This window comes from Anser anser, assembly GCF_964211835.1.
Source record: "Anser anser genome assembly, chromosome: 8".
Taxonomy (NCBI): domain Eukaryota; kingdom Metazoa; phylum Chordata; class Aves; order Anseriformes; family Anatidae; genus Anser; species Anser anser.
This window is the reverse complement of record NC_139728.1, coordinates 15,398,698-15,424,510: the sequence shown is the minus strand read 5'-3', so window position 1 is coordinate 15,424,510 and position 25,813 is coordinate 15,398,698. Positions and strand designations below refer to the sequence as shown.

Below are 25,813 nucleotides of genomic sequence, written 5' to 3'. Positions count from 1 at the left end.
AGCAGCAATAATAAAATCATCAAGGATATGTAATAATTATGTATTGCTAGAGGAAATTGTTAATCATTACTGTCTGCAAGTCAAAACCAGGCTGCATATAATAAATACTAGGAAGACACATCAAAAAATAAAAGGAGCCCTTTTCTCAGGTCAGGCTGTTGGGTGAAATATATTCTGAATCCCTTCCATATAAGTAACAGAAAAATGTTACTCTTACAAGCTATTTTCAACGGGCTAGAAGGAGATTTTAAAATCTAGCTGGGGAAGATACTCTAACAAAATTACAGTTGGTTGGGGATCCAAAAAACAGTATTTTGATAAAATAACCTTTAAAAAGGTAAGAGTTGGACGTGCTTTAGCTACTACTCTAATTCTGAGAGACTGGCAAGAAGCACTGAAAGCCCACAGACAGACAGAAGAAGAACAGATTTTGATTGACTCTTAAGGGAAAGGTGTGACGTGGAGACAGCATATGAAATGCTACTATATTCTATTTCTATTTCTTTTTGTTTCATAGGAATAAAAACTCTGGAAGGGTGTGTTAACGTGTACATTATATTTATGTTCTCTGAGTAGCTGTATTATAAAAGAAGACTACGTTCATACAAGGGTCATGCTGTATGGTTGTTTTTCAGTCATTCTCTTATCTTGACACGCAAAGTTTCTTGAAAGCTTTTAAACAGTATCATAGAATCATTGAGGATGTAAACTGATAAGAACAGATATTACATATGATATTAGCCAAAAGGACGAGAAGTGGGATATTCTATGATTCTAGGGAAGAGAGAAAAATGGTGCATACGGTCATTATTCAAGGAAAGAAAACAGACAAACCCCCCTATTTTTGTTCCTTCAGGAGGTATGGATGGCAGTATGAATGACTCATCAAGGAAGAAAAGCAAGGCAAAGGTATATTTCAAATGCAGAAGTTATCTTGGTAGTGAAATTATGTTATTTTTGAGGGTATGTCTGTCTTTTGGTAGTTCTGTGAAAGAACGTAGTGTAAAAAGCCATGCAGGATGAAATGTGATCAGGCCAATGGGTGCATAACATAATGCAGGAGTAGGCTTTGTTACCTTGCTTCCTTACCTCTTATTTTCTTCCTAGTTCTGTTTTCTTGCCATTCAACATGTAAAGAACATTCATTTGAATACTCACTGACTACCAGTGCTCATAAAATACCAAATTATAAATGTCATATATGTCAGTTTAGTCCACACAATTGAATCTGATTCACAATCCATGAGATTATTTTTTTTTTCAGCAATGAAATGTTTTTATAATGCATTAATGGTGACATGTCAGAGTTCAGTGGTTCTCCTCTCACTATTACTAAATATATACACCTAGCTCACAGTGAGGCTCAACTAGACGTTTGCATTGCTACAAATCTAAAATTTCCAGCCTTAGTATCCAAACAGCACACATCTTATTCTTCAGAAATACGTACTTTTAGTGCAAAGGCAGAACACTTGGGGGAAAAAACTTTTTCTTCTTAGTCTTTACTTGAAGAGTAAAATAGGGTCATGAATGCTACATCGTAAATGATGGCTAGGACCTTTCTGCTTTTTGATACCTGAAATTCCTGAGGACTTAAGTACCTGGGCCTTAAAGACACTAGGTAAGCAAAACATAAGCATGCTGCTTAAGAATTGCTTCTCCAAAATTAGGAGAGTGGCAGCCTGCTAACTGTGTACACTCAAGAGAAGGTATGTGCTTTTCTGTATCTGTAAAGGCCCTACACTGTCTTGGTTCCCAGTTCACTTGAAATGCAAACAAAAACCTGTAAACATATTCTGAGTAGGTTATACTTTTTTATAACTGAATACACAAGTTCTTAGTATGTACGGCATTTTACTAACTTGCATACTGAGATTGCTTTTTAAAAACACATTCTAAAATTGATTTATTACAAATAAACATTCTGTTGAGTACAGCTCTAGACACTCTGGTCATGGAGAAGGAAGAGCAGTCTGGACACCGTGTGAACTTAAATAGAAAAATCCTCTGAAACCAGTAACCTCACAAAAACAAGAGACTGCACCGTACCTTAACTTTGAAATAATTTATCCTCCAGCCCTGTGGTGAACAGCTCCCCTGTTCTTCTCTCCATCTCTCTCTCTTTTTACTGTAGGAGCTGTTGGCCCTTTCTCCTGCCATGTCAAGAACTTAACGAGAGCTCTATTTTAATCTTGTTCTTTTGATACCAGCCTTACAACTCTTTGAAGCTGGAGTCTGCCTTTGGAAGGCTGGAGAGGCAATGCTGCATCTAGAAGAACAGGAAAAGTAAAGAGGTTCAGTAAACCAAATACAAATGGGAATCAGTAAGGAGGAAACTCAGTTTGTTAGGATAATATGACAATGGAGTAAGGGTATCTGGGAAAGGAATGAAGTCTCTGAACAGGGCTGTGAAATTCAGAATTCTTAACATGTGATTCTCGATCTTCTTTCCTATAAATTAAAGAATGCTGGAGCTGAGGATTGCCTCTGGCTGCTGTCTAGAAATGTCTCCATTTGCCTGTCCTAGTGGCCAAGTAATTATGGTTGTTTTTTTTTTGTATATGCACAAATTAAAATAAATGATATGTTGAAATGTTCTTGTTTACTAAACACACAAATCATATCTGGTAAATTCAAACACCATTTCCTCCTCTTCTTAGTCACTAGGTTATGAAATCTGTCAAATGACAATGCTAGAGGTGATCCTTCCAGCTCAGCTGCCAATAGAGGCTATATTTTAATTTGTTACGACATTCTTGTCAAAACAGCTAACATAGAGTCCTTTGCAAATTCATTGTTGAGGCAAGCTTCCTCATTGTCAGACAAAATGCATGGATTTGTTCTCTCACCTTGAAACAGGGATGCCACACAGAAACCAGTAAATAAAACCACAGCTAACTGCACTTTCCACAGCTGTAGAAGGGCAAACTAGAAGGCACAGCTTAATCTGTAGATCTCAGTGGAAAGTTCACAATAAAATCTATCTGTTGTAGATCCGTTGGATTCTTTACTTCCTCAAAAGGGCACCCACATCTGCCTGGGAAGACAAAAAGAAAAACTGTGTAAGTGGTGAAAATGCATTTACTGGGTGGTATTTGCAGGAGGCTTTCAGCACAGGCAACGGGAAGGCTCAAGTACGGTGCTGTTTGGTAGATGGAGACAGGCTGAGCGACTTCCACTGCTGCCTGGCTTTGTAAAGAGGAGGGAAACTTCTCATTCTGTTGCTGTTATGTAGGTCGCTCTACCCTGTTCAGGATGTTTGGAAATTAAAAGCCAGTATGAAATCTTATATCCAAGTTACTCCATGTCCTGGCTGGCAGAGAGCATGATCAAACCGTATACCTCAACTGGTCCTACAGGAGTTAAAGAGCAAAACCAAATACTTCTTGTTTGAATAAAAGATGTGCCACTGTATGCATCAGACAAAAGAGGCATTCCACTGTCTTTAAACAGACTTTATTGAGGCAAGACATCAAAAATTAAAAATTAGACCTGTCATTTTTCATCCTAATTAGGTAAATCATAGCATGATTCTACTTGGAGCAGAAATTGCCTCCATTTGATTAACAAAGATGTGACCAAAACTTTCTTCCCAAGTGAGCTGATGTTCGCATATTATTAACTATCCTTCAAAAATACAGCAGGTATGTGCTGCAGAAGCTGAATGATCCTGCAGATATGATTAATGAAGGAGAGGACTAAATCCCCATGACATCTGGGTTTGCTTCTTCTGGGCACAGATGGTTTCGGTTGCCTTTCCTCCTCCCCTTCCCTCTCCCCTCACCAATATATTCATTAAGACTAAGCACAGGGTTTAAATGTACTCTTCCTGTTCCAAGTCTCCATTTTCCATGGAGAAGCTTCTTATTGGGAGCCTATCCAAGACAGCATACATAGTGATTGAAATGGGATTTGCTAAACCATCTTGCACACTGAATGTGTTGCAAGAGTTCAAAAGCATTGCTGATACGCAAAGAAGAGCTGAATAGTTTGGTTTCTTTTTTTTTTTTTCCCCTATCTCTTGGAAGTTATTGTCTTGTCTGTTTAATTTACTCTGTAGATAAGTTATGAAAACCTTAGCACTCCTAGGTTTCTAACTGTAGTAAATGGATTCCAAAATGTTTACAGGTTCTTCTGCTCATTAAGGTTAGATTCTCAGAGCATTTACTTTCTCATAAATCCATCCATACAAGCCTAGCTTCTGACATGGGAAAGCCATGCAGTGATAAGCCTTCACAACAAAGGGCACAATGTACTAATCATGTCAGTGGGTGAGGTGCCTGCTGATCCTTGTAATCCTGTTAGCTTCATGCTCCTCTCCAGCTCATCTGCAGTCATGCAAGAAGTTGCCCAGGCAAGAGAAGCAGGTCCAGAGGGCAGTTACCTCATTCCAGCACTCACTGTGGTGCATTTTCTTGTCAATGGCACAGAATCTGCTACAGTATCGCTAACTGGTATATTAATTGTAACTAGCACCTTATGCTGAAGCTGGAACCAAGAATCTTAGCAAATAATTAAAACCAAGATTTATTTGGGTAGTAAGATTTGGACACATAGTTCTTCATTGCTAGCTAAGAGAGCAAATGTAATTGACCAGCATATTATTTACCTCTGCAGTGATTTTCTTACACTTACTGTGTTGCTCTTCTGGTTGTTAATGTGGGTAACAAGTAATCCATTTCTTTATCTTGTTATCTGGCTTGTGTTTGCTCTAGCCATCATTACAGCAGTTGCTGCATCTTTCAAAATGCATATGTCTGTGTGTAATACAATGGGTTACATAAACTTTGCTTTATCTTCTTCTATGGTAACTAAGTCTAAAAAAAATAGAAAAGAGAAAGAAAAAGAAGAGTAAACTCCTGTATTACTGCTGTGCAATTTATGTACACATGTAAAGTGCATGGCCAAGCTGGCAATGTTGTTTATGTCTCTTATAATGCTAATTTGTATAGTACCAAACACAATGGTTTGCTGTAGTAACAGTGAAACATACAGCTTTGATCTGCAGAATTCAGAAAGTATCTAATATTTCCTTTTGGTATAAATTGTGCGTTTCTATATGATAGTGATCTATTTACAGTGGATAAGCTCTATCAAATCACTAGTAAGACTTTTTTTTTTTTTAAATAAGCAGTTTAGATGTCTCCATTTATTCTGCTTTTATTGGAAAGAATAATACTTAAAATTTGCTTGTTTTCATACACATCCATCATTGCAACTCCAGTATTTTTGCTGTACTGGGTTGAACATACTGGCACATTTACTGCAATAAAGCTGCGCTCTTCAGGAAAAAAAAAAATTATGACTTTTTTTGATGGTGCATTGCAGAAACCTCTGTTCTCCTGTTTATCTATGCAGTGTAGCTTTACCAGATTGGTTATGATCACAGTTGGTTGCAATAATGTTTGTAAATGCAATGCAACCATTGCTTTTCCTTCCTTTACCATTTCACAATAAAGTTAGTATTTCTGTAGGCACTGGAATCCTCACTGTCTGACATGAGAGAAAATAAAAACCTTCTTCTGTTATTCCAACTTACTTTGAAACATGATGATTAGGAGTATTATCATAGATCAGAGAAGAATCTAGGTTGGAAGGGACTTCTGGAGACCATCTGGTCCAACCTTCTGTTGGCAACATGGCTGTTGTGTTAGGTTGTCCAGGGCCCTGCTAAGCCAAATCTTCAATATTTCCAGTGAGGAAAATTCTACCACTTCCCTGGGCAACCTATTCCAACCTTTAATTGTTCTCACCATGTAACTTTATTTTACTCATATCCAGACAGAATTTCTCCTAGAAGCAACTTGTTTGTATTAGACTTAATGTGTTTTCTCTTGATGTGGTCAGATAAGCAGATTAGCACTTGCCTGTCTAAATAACCAATAAAAGAAACAGCAGTGGCCTTGTTTTATTTCTGATGATGTCATGCCAAATATATAGTAACTGAACTACCTCACGGCTAGTTTTTGTCCAAGTCAAAAACAAACAAACAAAAAAAAAAACTTAAAATGCAGCCATAAACCCTCTTCTTGCCCCTTTGCACAGCCTCCGTAAGTACTGGGTAGTCTTGAAGTACTCTGTCAAGTACTGGGGAATGAAGGAATTAGGCAGGAGGCCACCCCATTTTAAAAGTTTTTCTAGGACTTTGCTTACACATCATAATCACGCTGTAAGGGTCCCAGCTGCTGCCTGAAGGACTCTATTCGACTCTCATTTTGTGCACTGCTGTAGACTCACAGCAGAATGCAAATCTAATCTTGTAGTTCTGCCAACAATTACCTGGTACTTGGTGCACTGCCCAGAATAAAATCTTGCAAAATTTTAGACTCCAGTGTCCATTTCTCTGGCATACTACTATAGCTACTTAAACAATTGCCAGAGAGAGAGAGAGGATAAAAATGTTTAGATTATGGAATGAACATGTATAATGGTTTGGCTACAGTTCCCTTCTCTTCCCCCAAATACGTGAAAGAATAACAAGAGGAAACACTAAAAAGGAGCAGCCATCTAAACAAAGCTTGTGAGGTCAAACTCTCACTTGTGCCTCTTTCTTCTTGTTATCACTGCTAGCCACTTTGCTGCTTGCTCCCAGCTGAGGGCATTGGTAGCATTGTTAATCCATGGACAAAAACAAACGGCAAGGAGAGATTTCATGGGTAATATCCTGGTAATATCTTGAGTCATTCGTAGCCTTGCATTGTGCAAAACGAAAATCCTCTGAAAACGAGGAAACAGAAACTGAAGTACCTGCTAGGCAGCCTTAACTCTGGTCCCCATCATGGGCAGTTATCATTAGAGTGAGCTGCACAGGTGACAACTGTGCTGGCTATGTTTAGGTGTAGCTGCAAGGAATGGTGAGGAAAAGTATTGCATTAGCTTGGCAAGACTGTAATTGCAGCTGTGAGGGAGCAGTGGTGAAAAAGATTCAAAGAAATGAATTCTGAAGATTTTTACTAGTGGAGCACAAAAGTCTTCTTGCCAGTAGGTTTTCATAGCAATGAAATAGGAGAGATGTTTGAGTATATAAACTTAAAGATAGCCCAGTGAAAGCTTTACATCAAATGCAACCTATATAAACACTTGAAGGACTGTGAAAGTCCACCAAGCATGAAGAAGTTTCTAGGAAGCATGCTGTGTTTGAGGACAGGTAGAAGCAATTGCCGTTCAGCCCAGTTCATGCATTCTGGATTTGCCATTGCAAAAGGAGTCGGTAGCCCTGTCTGACAGTGCTCCAGTGTCCTCTTTCCTGAATGGTTCTGCTGTCTGCTGAGTGCAGGCACCTCATGCTGGTTACAGCTCTGAAAATGAACAGAGCCGAAGCTGTAACCTAGCTGCATACAGCCTAATTCAATATCCTGGGAGCACAGAGAGCCAACTCTGACTGTGCTGATCTAAGTCTTTGCAAACAGAAGTCTGGGATTTTTCTAGTTTAACAAGGAACTAATTCAGGGTAGAGACTGGTATCGCATGGTTGTAATTGAAGTACCAGAGTGACAGTAAAAAATAAAGGAAGCTGTAGAGTTCCTACCAAGTTTGCTCTCACACTTCTATTTAAAGTGGAGTGACAAAGGCCATTCTTCTGACTGAACAAAGGCTGGAGCGGTTGGCATGAATGCAAGAAATCATGCTTTATGGTCAATGCTCATATGTCTTGACTGTTGCAATGAATGTTGCATGCAGTAGCTACCAAGTGTGGATGTTTGGCTGTCCACCCTACCCCATTGAAAGTATAACTATGCCTAGACTTCAAACGAGCTGTTCCCTTCCCCATTTTATTAAGATGTTAGCACGCTAAAAGTACTCCTTGCTATCTGGCGCCCTCTCTCGTTTACTTGTGCAGGCTGTTCTGGTTGGAGAGAGTATCTGCCCACGTCCTCCCACTCCTCTGGTAAGGCCCTTCAGTACAATAGTCACTCTTGACCCAGCAAACCTTACCTTCCTATTTTTCAGATACTTAAGTTGTGCCTTCTCATTACACTCTGAAAGGCTTCCAGGCAACCTTGACTTTGTTAATGAATAGTTATCAGGCAGTTGTCTTTACAAAGCAAAATTATACCTAGCATCATCAACCTACCATGGCCCAGCTCCCTGCTGGTTGTCTTTGGTTTATTGACAATAGTTACCCTTGCCACAAAACGCCATGACTAGTATTAGTGTCTTTACCTCCTCAACGTAATTCTTTTACCTCTTCTACCTTTTCCCTCATAGAGTCGACTTCATCTGAAGTCGAAGCCAATCGATTTGAGTCTCACTGCATCCTCACCACCATTGTACCGCCATCAGTCTTTTTGCTACTCCATTTCCGTGGCAAGGCAGCAATAGCTAAGCAGCAGTGATTGTCCCTGCGCTCAGCAGAGGCAATGAAGAGACATTTTGTGTCACTGTTCCGAACTGAGAAATTTTGTACAGAGGGACGATTGTATCTTCAGTAGAAGACATTCAGAGATGTGACTTGACTTCTGCCTCCTAATAGCAGATCATCAGGTCATCCAGCTGAGATTATAGCTATGTGAAACAGTAGCTCTGAAATGGAAAATTTGCTCCATGTATGTGTCCTCTGCCCCTGGTGTAAGTGACACTGAACCCATCTCTTCATCTGGAGATGCAAATGCATGGTCCCAAATCCCACAAAAAGCAAGGTAGGGCACAAACTCTGAGGAGTTTAGGAATTCATGTAAAAGGAAACAATATGGGGGTAGTACTTAATCACCACATTTCTACATCCTCCTCTCATGGGTTGATTGCCAAATCACTTTCTCTTCCACTTCCTTCCTCCTCCTTGCCTTTTGTTTACTCTGTCAAGTTGCTTACACTGCTTCCTCATCCCTGTTCAGTGTTCCAAAATTTCTCTTTAGCATATTTTTCTAGTTTTTCACAAAAAGCTGCAAGAAACTAAAAAGGAGAGAAATTGTGTGTTAGAGAACAACACAGAGAATGCTTTGATTCTTGGGTAATGTTCTGCTATAATTCTTACTGTATTTGATCTTGACATTTTTGAAGGCTTTTTCATTGTAGGTTTTGGATGAGAAGTAGATGCCTGCCTTCAGTAAAAATTCATAGGTACTGGCTGTTCATTCTCTCTAGGCATCTTTGAAAAATATTTCTGCAGGGTGGCCTGTTCGATTATTCTCTGATCAATAGCTACATAATACTACAGTAAATTCTTTCACAAGAAAATACATTAAAAACTTGTTCTCAGCTGCTTTGGGGAAAAATCTGCTCTGCAGTTTCATTGTTCAAGAACTCAGCATCACAGACTTCTTTGGACTCTTTTTTTTTTTTTTCTGTAGACTTCCCGGGCCAGTGGTGAGTGACAGAATGAAGCCTCCTAAAAAGGCACTTGCAATTTCTGTTTGTCTGACTAACCTATGACGTGATGTTACATTATATCTCCTAGGGAAAGAGGAGAATGTGGCTCTAAATGTTCCTGCTGGAGTTAAGCATTTAAGGCCAGGATATATGCTGAGCATGGAAATTTGTGAAAGCTATTTCTATAATTGCGTTGTGGATTTAGGTCATCCCTCCCCTCAAGACCTCCTGATGCACAACAACCCACTTGAATTCTGCAAAATAAATTATTGAAAGTAGTGGAAAAGGAAGCCACAAAAATTTTAGAAATTGAAACCACCTACTCTCTGATATACTTCAGTAAATCTGTTCCTGAAACACAGTAGTCAGTTCAGTAAAGAATACAGAAGAACATAACAAAGCTTCCAGTAACGCTTACTTTTTTATGGAAACAAATATTTTGGTATCTATTCATGGTTTCCTTCCATGACAACTTAGTTTATCACTAGTGATGCCTGGAACTCCTTTCAAACAGCATTCTGTTTAAAGACAATTCATTAAATCGTTTCCAGGGTTTGAAGTAGGCTTGCTCTAGCTTTTCTTCATAAGGTGTTCTCCATTTGCTGCTAAATTATTACAAAAAAAGCCTGATTTTTGTGGTTCATGGAAAAAAAAAGTCAATTTTCTCCCACCTGCTTCCACTAACTTCAAGGTATTTCAGAATCTCTAGCTTTGACCCTTGAGAAAATGTAAAGTTCTCAAATCAACACATGTTCTTTTTAAAAATAGGTATGGCTTACGCACCTTAGTCCTGTAGATGTGTAGGAATCATTACCTAAAGAGAATCACTACTTCCTTTTTTCCTCCTTCCTTCCTTTCCTTCTTTCCCTTCAATTATTATATTCCAAAGTTGTGGTGGAAACACACCACAGATTTTTTTTAAAACAAATCAAACAAAAAAAACTAATGAAATCTGCTTTTAAGAACTTAGTTGGATTTTTGTTTTCATGATGGAATCTGTCAATCATACCTTCTGCGATTTCTCTTGCTTAACTTTCGAAGCTCAACTTCAAATTGTATTGGAGCTTACTTTTACATGTTTGAACCTGAACAGAAACTTCAGCTTTAGCTCATTCTATACATCTAACTTCGGTATGATTCAGAGGACCAAAGCTATTTTGCTAGTTCAGTCAATTCAAAGGCATGTAGACAGAGAGAGGCCAATTCAGAATACCTTAAATTGGTGCTTGGAGTACACTGTGTGAAAAAAATCCCAACTTTTATGAGTACAAAAAAAAAAAAAAGCTTCTCTGATCTATGAGTCATCCTCAAGCATTCTCTTGTTCTGCATTCATCACGTCTCTCTTTTCCAGTCAGACACCGGCTACATAATAGAAGAGTTCTTTAGTCCTTCTAATTTTTATTGTCATTGTGTTGCCGCTGTTATGTTAATTAGATTAAACCAGACTCCCACTGAGACTGTAACAATGATAATCATTGTAGTAATCTGTCAGCTCTCTTCAAAACCACTTTCAATGGCTTTGTAAACTTGCTGCCCCCACAGACCACACTGCTAGATGTTCTGTTCTGACCATCGTTGCTCATGTACATTGCAGTAATCGATACAGAAAAATAGATTCAGAACGACTGGGAGCCTGAGGCATTTCACTGACCTTTCTATTCAACTAATCATGAAGAAGTTATTGGAAACAGAATAAACTTTAACTTATTTAACATGCACTAATATTGAAAATTTTAAACTATAAAATGCAAATATTATGGGGAGTTATCTCCTGCCAGAATTTTAAAATGTCTGTACATTAATACTCATCAGTTCCTTTGTCTGAAAAGATTGGCTTATTCTGTTTTTCCCTCCTATTTGGCCTTTAATAGTTTTTAGCCTTTCCACTGCATGTTTTAAAGATACTAATAAATTCTGACAACTTTTAACACGGCACCACAGATCTATGGGATTTCACTTCCACACCACTAATTTCTAAATCCATTTTCTGACAGATTTCATCTGAGGAAAAAAGGACAATGGAAGAGTAAGTGCTGAGCTGTCCTTCTTGACTTACTGCACGAAGACATTCAGCAACAAGGCACTCCTCATTATCAGACTTCTTACGGTGGACTTCATAAATACGGGTTCTTTACAAGTGACACGGAAACCACTACAGCAAATAGTCAGGTACTTCTTGCTAGCCTTATGCCTCATTTAACTGAATCCAAAAGGTTCAGTACTTCTGTATCCAACATACATGTGCGTGTGTGCAGGTACAAGCACACATCTGCTTCATTCATAAACCTGTATTAGTCATCTCATTTCTCTTCTTACTACAAATCTGAACCAGATGTGCAAGGCTGCAGAGAAGAGGAGTAGGCTATTTTCCTCTAAATTCTGTTCTTGCTGGTCATTTGGAAAGCAAAACTGTTCCAAATAGTGGAGCCAGGTGCTTTAAAAACAGCTAACGTACAATGAAAATCTCCCTCCCATAACTTAACTTCAAAATGAGGAAAAGACAGTGGAGGTGGAACCTAAAAAGGGAAATTTCTTCTTTAGACCTCTACCCTAATGCCTAATGCCTGCTCCCAGCACCTATCAAAGGTCACTACAGAAGCCTAATTTATAATGGTGTTTAGAAGATTACCTGACAATCGCTATCTTTGTCATCAGGTGTAGGAGCCTATTCACAGGCCCTAAGTGACTTGACTGGGTTCACATTCACAATTTGTAGTACAAGTGGAAATTGAGCTGGGCCTCCTCCCTGCACGGTAACTCTAACTGCAAAATCCTATTTATTATGTTGGACTGAAATGTAAGGGTGTGCAATATGTACTACCGCCCCAAAATAAATTAGATCTCAGATCTACGTGCCCCAAACTCAAGGGTTGTCCAGAGTATAGCAGCAGACCTGTCTTTGAGTTAAACAACTCTTGAAATTTATGAGGAAAGAGCTGTGTTATGAAGTGGACAGAATTGCTTTGGTAGGTCACATGCTCACAGAAACAACGCAACTGGCACACACCTATTTTTCACACTTTCTTGAGGTCACTGCTGAAGATGAAATAATGGAAACAACAGATGAGTTAAAAGAAAAACCCCTTAAACTATATTTGAAACACACAGCTCTAGAGATAGTCTTGCAAAATTTACCCAGCCTCTGAAGAGCATGGCACAATAATCTGTTGTGCTTCTCCAGTGGCAAAGATTAGCCCGCGCTTGATGCAATCCTGCATAAAGTTAACTTTTTTTTTTTATTGACCAGCTGCAAAGCAACGTAAATCTGCGCTATGGCAAATACTTTAAAATAAGGTATAAAAAGAGGGAATAAGGAGTCATTTATTTGCTATAACTGATGCATATGCCAGGCTTGCCTAAACCTGTGCCTGTTTGCCCCCCCCTCCCCCTCCCCACCCCCCTGGATTTTTGCCCTCTCCTCTTTTTTACCTACTTCTGTCTTTATCCTGGACTGCCTATTTTAAAATATCCTCTTGTTCACTAGTTTTATAATGGCCTCGTAGAGATAAACACAATAAACCAAGTCATCTTTATATTTATTTACCTCCTGTATACATTTTCAATATAAGCAGAAAACTTCAGCAACTTCAGAAAAGATGCTCTTGGTTGGGGTATTCATTGGCAGGATTGTAGTAATAATTGCAGAGAAAGCTTTGAGTTTTCTTCATTTGGTTTCATATTGCTTCACTTACAAATGTGACTAACTGAACTTATTAGTGCCCTACTTTAATGAGATCTCTGCTGACGCTGTAAGGTACTTCAATCCTACTGCTGTGTGATGTGAAAAACTCCACAAGAGGGCACCAGATAGTTACCTAAAATATGATCCAGGAGGCTACTGTGAAAAAGCAGCTCCTTGCAACTAGAGCTCTGCAGTGGTATTAACCAACTGCAAGTCAGGCCTTCAGTATACAAACGTTCAAAGGCAAGTTCAGTGTTTCTGTTGACACTTAGTTTGAAGTTTGCTGCTTCTGTTTCAAATCTCAAGGAGAGCTTGGAAGCAGGTTTTGCTTCTACAGTTAGATTCTACAATGGTCTACAAACATGGCCCCACTTCCAATATTACTACCATGCAGTCTTGTGGCGCACTCCTAAATCATTGCCTAGAGCTCTATGATGAGAGCTATGGTCGTCAAATTTGTTTTCCAGGGCACAATGCAATTTTAATTTTATTTATTTATTTTACTGCAAATGAAAAGCTCATCTGTGCAAGAGACATCTTTATTATGAGGTAGTCTCAGTTTGTAGAGCTTTTCCCCCAAACACTACCACCTTCCAAGCTTCAGAGGACTTTGACCTTGTCTTTGCAAAGTATATATAGTTATTTAAAAAAAACTATTTCAAAATGTTTGTACAGAACTTCCCCTACGGGAAACCACATATGATAGGTGTTAATGTTTTCTTACTGCAGAGGACATGACATTACAAACATGTTTGCTGAATAACCAATTACAACCAAAGTTGATTTGCATTTCTCTCTGCCCTGAGAATAATTAGATTCTTCTGAAAGTATGTGGAAAATCTCCAGTTATTTTGGGGAAATAAGAAAATAAATATATATAGTATATCTTTCCTCTCAATCCACTTGTTATAATGCAAAAGATAAGTTAAGTAGTAAAAAAGGACTTATAGGAAAACCAGATACCACTTGACACTTAGTCTGGTTTCTGTCCTCTTTACTGCCATTTTGCAGAGAAAGGTGGCTGACTGCAGGAATACCTACAGCCTCACTAAAGCATTTCAAAAAGTCATCCAAAGCAAATTTACAAGACTCACTTGTAACTATTTTGAAACAATTGCTTAAAAGCAGAAGCCCCTACAAAGAGAATTAGGAAACAGAAATTATGTCTGTTGGTTAAACCCTAAAAAAAAAAAAAAAAAGTTAATGGCAGCATGAAACACAAACATGGTTGGAGATCCAAATCCCACTAAGTTCTGGCTCACTCCAGAACTTCCTGGATATATTACTAGTGACTTGCTCTAAATATCTTAGGGGAGCACCTTTGCAAACACCAAACTCTACCTGTGTTTTCTCTTTGCTGCCAACCCACGCTGTGGAGTTCAGACCTCATAATTTGGCACATTGGAAAGTAAAGCGGGCCTGAATCATTCCATCCAGGAGTGGGAGTAGAACAATCCCGAGTCCTGTATCCCCACTAAAATTCTCTCTTGTGGGGGTGTTTTTCTCCTGTTCTCTCCTGCCCTTACTTAGAAGCTGACTCATTGCTGCTGCTTTCTGGCTTCCAGCTTCCTCCCTATCACGGTTCATGTAGCACAAGTACTTTTGGGTGGTAACACACACTTTGCACCTTTGAAATTTGTCTTCCAGATTTTGCCTTTCATTCATGTCTTTGCAAGCAAAAACTGTGCTAGCACAAACTAGCCCTGGCCCCTGGCTGTGACACTAGTGGGAAATGTGGTGTGGAATGGCAGGACGTTGTCCCCTAGGAAGAGAAGAAAAGATTACAAATCTTTATTGCATGTGCCTACAGGGGCACAGAAGAAGGTCAGTGGTAGTTTGTCAGCCACACACATTCTGTAATTTCCTTCTAAAGGGAACAAATGTGCTTGGTGGGAAAGTGAAGAACTCTCCCTGCCTAGAATTAATTCTTAGAATAGTTACAATAGAGTGGGATTCTTCTGTTTTTTTTTCTAGATGCATTCCTAACAGAAGATTTGATTTAGCATTCAAGAGGAGCAGCATCTTTCTCTTAGTTACTTGTAATAATTTATCACTTTTTTGTCCTTATCTCCTGGCCTGGGATTTCTGGGAATGGAAGGGTATCTATTAACACTTCACCTTTCAGAGCCTGGATTTTGAATGTCCATTTAGCTACATGGAACAGGGCAGCCTGCACAACATCCCAGAAGTAGAAGAAAACCACATGTGTTCAGCACATTGCTCTCACCGCTTGAAATAAGCTGAGCAAGGGGAATACTCTGCTATCAGAGTTGATATCACTAGTGGATCAAAGCCAAAATGTTTACTGTACTCTGAAAATCCCAGGCAGCTCCATTCACTTGTTAGAGTCTATACCAGAACGCAATGTGTTAGCAACAGTAAAGTCACACCTGTTAGAGCACCTGAATGGCTGCAAGTACTGTCAGAAAGGTACTACTTTGGGCAGCACATTTGATTTTTGTTGGCAGCACATGCCAGAAAAAACACTTATTGCCTTTGTAGTGGCTAAACAATATGTTTCGGATAAAATCAATTAATTATCTTCTCTTACCATATTTAAGGGATAAAGGAAATGCCTAGATAGAGTTCCCAGAAAAAGAAAATTTCTTTAATAAGCTAATTACATGATTAAATAATTACTTTGTCTCCCTGAATTTCTACACCTGTTAACATACTGTCTTAAATATCAAGTTCAGAATTAATACCTGCCATTAAGCACATGCTACCCCACCCCAGAAGTCCAGATTAGGCAAGTCTTTACAAAGAATACTTTTCATTATCCAGTTTTGTTATTTCAGACAACCACCTTAATCTGTCTTAAAGACATTTCACAAACTAAGGAGACATAAAATGTCTGCTCAAATTATGAATATTATGAAAGCACTGTATATTTGCAAGCACCAGCCCTAAGGCTACAGATTTTATAAATATATCTTTTTCAGTTTAAGCAAGTTTGGGATTTTGCCTTTTGAAATATTTAAGAATCTGAATTTCATGTACTAACTTTCTTGCTTATATGCCATTTCTGTAATTTGGAGGTTTGCTATTTTGAACTACTTTTCTTTTTTTTTTAAATTAATTAATTATTTTAATTAATTTAACTTAATTTTATGAAGTAGGAAACATCTTTCCTTTCTGACACTGCTCCTGAAGTTCTTGGCTAGTTGTCACTTCTGATTTTACTTTGCTGATATGATTACTTTCAGAAGCACGCAGTTCAATCATGTTATGAAAACAGTGGCTGGAAAATAATAAATATTGCTGACTTACTACCAGTTACTGATACCACTGTACTACTGTTATTCCAGGGTTGCATGATTGTTTGCCTTGTACCTACACTGGAATGGTTCATGCCTGTACCAAAGCTATTACACTACACTGTCCATTAAGAATTGAGGTAATTTCTTCCTATTAAGAATTGAGATGATTTTCTTTTCCCTACACTCTCATCTTTGCCTTCTTATAAGTAATCTGCATTAGATAGTTTGGCCTGATACTCACCATCAAAGCTGGTGAAAAATTTGATGCTCCTGATTGCTCCAAGTCTGTTGCCATTCTGCACACTGCATAAGAAGTGCATTGCAGTCCTGAGTTGATTAAGGATGTGTTAGGGTCAGATGCCTCAACATATTCAGGAAGCATTGAAGAGGAAGACAAATGGTTCATCCTAAACAAGATCCACTGTATTACTATCTGCTCCCTTCTCGGATACCTCTAGCTTATTCAGGACTTACAAACCACTGTTTTTAGAGATCACTTTCCCTCTGATTGCCACTGAGTCACCACTGATTGCCCAAATGCTGGCCATGTACTGGTCTTGAGTGACCTTTTCTGAAAGCAAGAGCTATATAATAGTGGGGCCTGAATAGTGAAGATCCTGCAGTGCCTCACACAGAACTTTTTCCAAAAGAATAAAACAGATAGAATCCATGATTTGTGCAATTTGATCCTTGAGTAATATGGATTCTGCTACAATTCCCATTTATGCATATTACTTCTGTGAGTAGATAATGTGCCATGTTTTTTTCCTTCACACGTATTTTTGTCTACAAGTCTCAAAATAAAGTCACTGTCTTTTCAAAGTTCTGAGAAATACTTTAGCAGGGTATTATGTTTCCTGTGAATCATGGAAATTAATCTAGATTACAGCAGAGCTGACCTTTTCCGTCACACAATGAATTATTTTTGAGGCATACACAAGTGTCTAGAACACGTGACCCACTACTGAAACAGATATAAAGTCTGTGGCTCTGGATGTTTAGTACTGCTCAGCATAACCTACCACACTGTTAGCAAGTATATCCAAAGTAACTCCTTACACTTATCTTCAAGATATTCATCCAAATGTTGCATAAAGTGACATAACTTCAGTCTTGCTATGAAAGATATCCCTAATCACTGATTACTCTGGGTCTATTAAACCCATATACAGCCACAGAGCCCTACTTCGGACACAATGTCTGTATGAAAGCAAATTGTTATTTAACGAGAGGGCATAATTCCTTCCTTTACCATACATTTGTGATGCTCTTATGTCCAGTGAAGGGTCTTTACTCTGGATTGCTACTGGATGTTTTCACTGAATCCTTACAGCCCTAGCAAGAGGAGAAGCCACACTGCGACAATGTCACATCATTGGCACACGTGGATCTAGTTGTGTTTGTCAGTTCAAGATATCATTGTCAAGTAAATGTTTATTCTTTAGGTATTTTAATTTAGCGTTGAAGCTGGAACACAGCTTCATGTGCAAGTATACAGAGTTTTCTTGTATCCTGAACTTTCTCTAGAACATGGTCTGTCACAACACAACCTGTGCTGAGCAATCTTCTTTAATGTCACTCTTTTATCATTCATAGTATCAAGCATTTTTCATTGTTAACTAAGATCAAACAACTTGTTTGCCTCTGCTTTTATTGCAATGAAACTAAATTTTAAATTGTAGCAAAATGATGATTCTGTTCCTCTGAACCAACACTGGCTGAACCTGAGCCCCTTCTTCATTCCTCCCTTCTTTCTGATTTGATCCTCTGTATACAATCTGCAACGAGCACAAAGGATAAATGTGTCGGAAATTTCTCTTGCCCTGTTTAGCAGGGGCAGCCAGCAAGGGAGAAAGGCTGATTTTACCAATGCTAGGGCAGAGAAGACTCTCAGCCTACCTGGGGCACCACCAACTACCTTACCTCATTTTACCAATCCACCACCTGTGTATTTTTTCCTCACTGTCATTTAGTTATACACTCATTTTTCCCTAGTGTAATGCACCAGCAAAGTAACACACCAACGTGGACATTTCCTACCTTCTTCCACATTTTATGTGTTACTTACAGTTCTCTGCCTCCAGACTTTGAAAATGGGAGTACTTTATTTTCCATTTTCTTCTCTATTTATACTAGTTTCTAAAAGGTAGTGAATGGGTGACCTTCAATCACTTTAACAGGTAATAAATATTTTACCTGGAAGGAGGACATGGAAACAGCATGTCTCAGTTGACTGGGGTAATTTTCTCTACTATTATTTTGCTGCTACAAGGAGCATGAGAAAAGTTTCCATTACACGAGGAACACTGGAAGTCACAAGCTGATGAAAGCTATCTCAGCTATCATGCAGCATGTTTTTTCTACCTACTACAGAGAAAGCTGCAAAGAACAAAAGTGATCACAAAGACAAGGCTTGAAATACAATATTGTTCATATCCTAGGCTTCCTTGTCTGCACTGTGAGAACAGAATCACTGAATGATGGGATAATGTGGGCTGGAGGGGACCTCAGGAAGTCCCCGTCCACCCTCCTGCCCAAAGAAGCTCAGCTCTGGGGTCAGACTGGGCCGTTCAGGGCTTGAGCCAGTTGGGTCCTGAAAACCCCTAAGGCAGGGGATGGCGGAGCCTCTCAGGGCAGCCTGTGCACTGCTTTTGTGTCTTTCTCATATTCTGTCCAACCTTTCTTGTTTTAATTTTTTTGCAATGGCATTCCAGTTTAGTCATGCCTTTCTTGTACTGTGGCCCCAAAACTGGACACAGTACCTGGATGCGATCTAATGACTGCTAAACAGAGGGGGAAAAAATCCCCTCCAAATGTCTTGCTCACACCACCCAGGGTGCTGCTGCCCTCAGTGCTGCCAAGACTCTGCAGGCTCCCCACTCCCACACTAAGCAGGGTATTTGGTATGGAGCAGAACTGTGCATCTGCACCACGTATTTCCTCTGAACAGGAAACCTCTTCATGTCAATGTCTTGGCAGACTGACAGCCTGCACTTGAAAAGTATACAGTGGCCTTTTTTTTTTTTTTAATATCCTTAAAAGTACTGACAACACTGTGTTGCAGAGAAGATCCAATGTACTGTTATGAACTGGTAAATACGACAAATATAAACCAAAATCAAATAAATATTCTTATAAATATGGTGACCTGGATACCGCTGACATAACTGATTAACTGTGCTGAATTTCTTTTTGTCCCTCTTTATGCCAATTGCTTTTAAAAATGCTTAGTTTTTTTTTTTTTAAATTTACGTGCCACTGTATACTCCTGGATTTTACCAGATGCTTCCAACATACCTCACACTCCATCTTCCTTTGGAGATCTGCCTTCCTTGAAACTGTGTGCTTTAATTTTGCCAAGCTTATTTTCCAACATTCATTTGGCTTTTTTCATCTCAGAACAGTTTTACTAATGGCCGCACATTAAGATATGAACTATTTCACTCACCCAAGTACTGAAGACCCTAAGCGAGGGAGGCAGTTTCTATGAATGATGCTTTCTGGTGCAGCTTCACTGAAGTCTTCCCTTCTTCACTGCTGATGAACAGCTAAAACATAAGAAAACCTTCAGTTATTGATTCTGACCAGTTTCATTCTAAATAGAACTGATCAAGATCTCTCTCTCTTTTTTTTTAAATCTTTCTATACAGCTTTTGAATTTTAACGTTTAAAAAGCCCAACCTAGCTCACTTAATAAGAAAAAAAAATCCGAAAACATGTCAGGAGCAAAGACAACTGTTAAATCCAGTCCTATCTTACTGCCTGTGAGATTTAGTGGAGAGATTCGATCACACTTGGAAAACAGAGAGGTTCTTGCTGGCCACCTTGCCAAGCAAGCCCTTGTGAGGCTTTAGTTATAAAGGCTGCTGTGCAGGTCACAAGGAGCGTGGGGGAGCAAGAGCTGCTAGGTAAAAACGTTTGTTTAGAACCACCAGGAGTAACCTGGTTTGTGACAGAATTTCTTAAAAATAAGAAGTTTTGCAAAGAGAGAAAAAATCCAAACCGGGACTTTACCTGTTCATATGCCAGTTGTGCAACTGCTAACTGTAAAACTCAAGGAAAACTTAAAACGTTTGAAATACCCCATATTGAACAATTCTACGTTATTTTGTAGCATCGTTAAAGACTGAAGTATGAGTTTATGTCTCACGAGACGATCTCTGCTCGCTTTTTGCCTTCACCAGGCTCAGGTACGCTACACGAGGTGCGACCCTTTGCTTTTGCCTTCGAGCAGCTTAACGATGAGACTGGTGGAGGCGCGGTGAAAGACCGTGAGCTCATGAGAGCCGTCCCCTTAATTTACCAGACGCCGAAACGCCGACCCCCGAAGACAAATGCCTGTTCTCGCCTCGCTGCCGCAGAGCGGGTCCGGGCCCCGAGGAGCACTTCGTGGGCGCTGTGAAGCCCACCAGGGAGCAGCGAGAGCTCCCTCGGCGCCCGGCTGCCCCCGTCCCAGGTCCTGAGGGGGCGGCGGCAGCGCCCCACAGGCACCGAGCCGCCGGCAGCCCGGACCCGCTCCCCGTCCGGGGTGGGGGGCTGAGGGCCGCGGCTCGCCCCCAGGGCTTCGCACGGCCGCGGGGCGGGAGGGCTACGGGCTGAGGTAAGGGAGGGCGGGGACGGTGGGCGCCCCGCCGGGCTCGGCGCCCTCCGGGACCGGCGCTGGCGGGCAGCCGGGGCCGGGCGGCCGGCGCTGAGGCGCGGGGAAGGAACCAGCGGCCCCCGGCCGCCGCCGCGTCTCGGTGGGGGTAGGCGGGCGCTGCGCGGCTCGGTGTCGGCAGCCCCATCAGCGCTACCCCTGCCCAGCCCCAGCCATGAATATGTAACTCCCCTCTCTTTCCCGAGCTCCATTGCGGAGGCTGCTGCTCGCCATATTGTGCTTCTGGGGCTGCGGCTGCTCCGCCGGCGAGAGAGGGCGACGGGAGCGCGGCGGGAGGTGAGCGCAGGGCGGGGACCGGGACCGGGGTCGCAACCAGGGCTGCCACCAGGGCTGCCACCGCCGCCGCCGGGTCTCTCCCCCTAGTGGGGCTGCGGAGGGGCGTCTGGCGCCGGCAGCGGTGCCCGAGCCCTCAGCCGCGGGGCTGGGTCCTCTCTGTGGGGCGACCCGTGCCGGGGGTCCCGTGGCGGGCTCTTGGAGGGGAGTTGGGGGGGGGATCGGGGGTCGGGCTCTTCCTTCCCCACCGCCCTCTCCTGAGGTAAAATGGGGGCACCAGAGCCGTTCCCGCGGGGGCTGTGGAACGAGCCTGGGGCTGCGCCCCCCCCCCTCGGCCGCCCCCAGCCCTCCCAGGGCCCGGGGGGTGACTGGGGCCACGGCCGCCCCCGTGACGAGGCTGGGGTGCTGTGACTCCAGCCCTGAGGGGGGCACTGCCCGACGCCTTCTTGGGCGAGAGGGAGCCGATTAGCGGAGTCATGAGCCTTTGCCGTTAGTTTATGAATCGTCGCTGCTCAAAGATGGGGTGCGCTTCGTTGCGCCGCGTGTGTCCTCTCCGCCAGTCTTTTGTCTCTCCCAGAGCCGGAGCGCATCGCCCACCGGGCACGGCCGCTGAGGACCGGCGTGAGGAGCGCCCGGCAGCTCCCCTGGGAATGCCAGCGGGTGGCAGTGGGAGGAAGGCGCCGTGGACGCGTCTCCATCCGCTGCTTGCAGAACAAATGTGGCACCTGTTCCTTGCCAACTTCACGCTCTGCGTTAGCTGGCCCTTCGGAGTCATTTGCCTCCCTTGGCCCCATCCCGCAGCATACTGCGTGCATGAAACAAATGCTCTAAGCAGTATTCTTCTTTGGGGGATTTTAGTTAAGCTGTTTGCTTTTCAGACCCTCTGCTATGGAAAATAACCAGATCAAGTGCCTAACTGCCTAGAAATCCGGACCATAACTAGTGGAGAAAGATGATTTCCAGGCGGATAAACCATAATCCAGTCCTGCTTGGAAGTGGCTATAACTCCATCTGTGCAATAACTATGCATTGCACGCAGGCTTTTAAGGATTAAAGGAAATCGCTTGCATATGAAAAAAACGTGATTGGTGTGCGAGTGAAATCATTTTTGCATGGGGAAAATTCTTTAATCAAATATGTCACTCATTCAGTGACAAAGACTTGATTTGTTACAGGAGTTCCCTGAAGAGGTATGCTCATTTGTATTCATCTATGTTTTCATTAGAAACTTTTGTAATGAGATAATTTGACATTTTTCTACATCGTGTCAAGCTCAGAGCTGGCGTTCAGATTGTCAGCTAAGACAGAGGCACTCGCTTTGACAGTAGCAGGTATCGATAAGCGGTACCTTTAACGTTTAAAAATATCATGATTTGAAGGATTAGCAGTGCCAGTTGTTTGGAGATGGGAGGAATTTTCACTGGACAGATGTTAGCATTATCCGTGCTTTCAGGTAGCAAGCTTTGTGGCTCTGTCACGCCTCAGTGATGAGATTTAAATAAACTTAGAACTTCTTTAGAGGTTATTGGCTCTGTGAGTTATGGTTTATCATGTTTAATAAATGCCTCATTCAGCCTCATAATAACAATGGGACATGGATTTTGCCTTGGAGGAGGTTTTTAACTTCTTCGGTGGCTACAATTATGACCTTTGGCGTTGCAGCTTTGAAACACCAGCACTGCTGCAGCTGCCAAGAAAAGCACTGCCTGGCATGTCTTACAGTTTGAGCAGCACACAAGCACCAGTGAAATGAATTGCATGGGGCTGCCTTTATCAATGACGCTGTGTGTTTTAGGATTGATGTATGGTAATATGTTGAGTGGAAAAACTCACTTGGGCATCTTGGGTGACAAGAGCAGAATGCTGGCATCTTCAGGGCTGTTTTATCAGGAACTAGAAATACAATTGGCATCTGTAGCACAGCTGTCAGTTTAAAATGTGTCATAGATGTCGAGGTATGTGAATTTCTTTTACTTCCTTTAAATTTTCTCTTTATCTTGCTGAATAATAAGAACACGAAGCAAAAAATGTTGTGGGGAAAAGGGAGGCTCAACAATGAGGCATGAGCCTGCAACGGTTCAGTTGTCTTTTTCTTAAAAGCAGTGCTGGATCTGTTCTTAGTGAAGCACCAATTTAAAGGACATGCATGAAGAAAATATCAGAGTAATACTTAAATACCCTATAATTATTTTTACTGACGGGAACAGCAGTTTGGTAATGATGCAAACAGAGAGGAAGGAGATTGGAGAAGGGATGTTGCTGAGCCTAAACTGGGTTCTGTTTGTTGGTGAAAATAACTGGCCTCTGAAGCTGACCTTAAATTCTTAATTTTCTGAGGAATGAGCAGAGTTCAGTATTATGGAGCTGTTTGGACTTGTTGCAGTGGAGAAGTATTTTAGGAATTATCCCTGTCTGCCTTCCCCCCCTTCTGGATCATGGAATTGGCTTGCAAACAGCTGGGAGCTAGCAGCAGTGTTCTGCTAACTAATTAAAAACCTAATCCATTCTTTACTCTTCACCTCTCAGGGATAAAATTAAACTATTTGGGATGGTTACTGGCTTTAAACTGTGTAAGTATTGCTCCTGTCATACTATTCGTAAAATACAGAGTTTTATTTGAGAGAGATGCAAGTTGTTGTTAGCTGTCACCCAGCTTTAGAGGAAAGCTGCACGCTCACCTAGCAGCTTTGTTTCTGTATATTTATTGGAGGTGTTAAGTCAGTCATGTGTACGATTCCTGGAGTCTTTCCTTTTGTCTCTCTAATTTTGTGTTTATTTTCTGTTCATTAATAGCCAGGTAGAGGAAGCTATCTTTTGTTCTTACTAATAAAATGAGATCACTGTTATTTGTGATCTGGTGAGACCACAAGCGGATGAGAACTTTTTGTGGCTAGTGAATATATCCCTGGAAAAATTAGAAAAACAAGCATCTTTCTTGACCTGATATTCTCAAAACTTCTCCCACAATCTATACACGTTGGAAAACTGCTGCTTGCTGCCCTTTATATTGGTAAATGTGGTGGATAGTAGGTATGTTGCATGCAGAAGAGGAGGATAACAAAGTGGCTGGCTTGGTGTGAGCCCAGTGGCTCGGGGAGAGCAGCGCACCTGACTGAGGTGTGCTCACCTGTTGGCTTGGGGCTGCACGATGTTTCTTCAAGAAGCAGCTTGGATGCTGTGGCACTGTAACCAAAGCAGACTGGTAATCCAAGAAGCGGGTGTGCAGGCTTTTGTGTTTGCTGCTGACGAAGTTTAAAAACCAAACCACAGTGGCTGCCCAGTGGATGTGGGAGCAGATCTGTGCTGGCTTCTAAAGCACCGCAGTTTGGGGTGGTGCGGCAGCTCCCTGCATGAGCCCAGCCTCGACACCCTGCTGGCGACGGAGCTGCTCCCCCTCGACCCCGAGGGGCGTCCGAAGTCTGGGGCAGCTGCAGTGGGAGGGAGCGGGAGGTAGAGCCCCCGGGGTCCTCTAAGAAATGTAGCCTGGAGGTAATAGATGGGCCCTGTACTCCTGGTTATTAACGCCATTTAAAGGTTCCCCTCGTGTCTGCAGGTTTTGATGTTGACAGCGCCTGATGCCACCGCAGCTGTCAGGAAGGAACCTGGAAGCTCTGGCAGGAGTGTTTTCCTCTGGGTGAGCACAGCGCTGCGCTAAATCTGCACGGTCTGGAGGGTGCAGTTCAGTCACTGTCGCCAGCTAAACTGGGATCACCTATCGGGCAGAAAACCGCTGAGTGTGTGGTTTTTTTTTTTTTTTCCTGGTGTGGCTGTAGCTATAGAAGGGTTTTCTTTCAGCATACTCATCAGTCAAGGACTGCGTATCGCTGTGCTTCCAACTGTTAAAAAAAATAAATAAAAAAATAGTGTTCTAGAGACCTTATCTTTGCTGCTGAGCTTATGGAGGTGGAAAGCTTTGTTTGAATTGTGGTGTAAGTATGTTCGTAGGATTTCTTTTAAAATGTACAGCAAGCTAAAAGGCTAATGACAGTGCTATTGGAATCATCAAACTTAATCTTTAGTGAATGGGGTGGTCAATTCTCATCTTCTTCAGCTGTTATTTCGGGGAGTTAGCAAGAAATTGGTTAGCCTCAAAAAATGTGCCAGCAGTGCTGTGTGGCTTAGAAGGCACTGCAAAAAGGAAAGCGCTGGTTCTGAAGCATAATTCTGTGGCTAGGGGGTGCGCTCCACGATAGCAGGGTGTGGTGTTTTCACACAGTCGCATGCATGTAAAGCTTGTCTTTTACTGCGGACTGTGAGTTATACGACACTATAACCATAAATCATAATACACGTTCTTATCACTGCTTTGGTGTGAAAGTAATGGAGTGTTTTTATTGCAAAGATTTACTCTATCCATAGTTCTGCTCGTACATCATGCTTATTTATTTGGTAAAGCTAGGTGATGCACTTAGTCAAGGGGAAGAAAAAAGTCTGATCCTAAGGCAGTGTGCATCATTCCTGTCTGTATGTGTTTAGTTTCTGTGGCGGATTCAACTTCTCCAGGGTTTGAAAGTTCACTTTTGTTTTCTTTCAATCCTTTATCCTTCCTGTTCTGATCTGATACAGCACTGAAATTAATTCTAGGCAGGGAAAGATTCGCTTGGCCTTTCTCCTTTACAGCTGGCTGTTAA

General features: G+C 41.5%; 1 protein-coding gene and 1 long non-coding RNA gene across 7 annotated transcripts in view; one reads left to right on the top strand and one right to left on the bottom strand.

The window, feature by feature from the left end:
• Positions 1-2,048: 2,048 nt before the first annotated feature.
• Positions 2,049-20,836, bottom strand: LOC310903604. The gene is made up of 5 exons (XR_014587617.1): positions 20,267-20,836; positions 19,701-19,800; positions 4,636-4,817; positions 2,850-3,037; positions 2,049-2,269 (listed from the first exon to the last, which is right to left on the bottom strand). It is a non-coding gene; the product is annotated as an uncharacterized lncRNA (long non-coding RNA).
• RNF2 (ring finger protein 2) overlaps positions 20,573-25,813 on the top strand; it is a 24,590-nt gene continuing 19,349 nt past the window's right edge. The window contains exons 1-2 of one of the 6 annotated variants that reach the window (XM_083847129.1): positions 20,714-20,852; positions 21,095-21,185. The gene's annotated coding sequence lies outside the window, so the exon portion shown is untranslated. The other 5 variants (XM_083847132.1, XM_083847130.1, XM_083847134.1 and 2 more) reach the window with 5 other exon arrangements.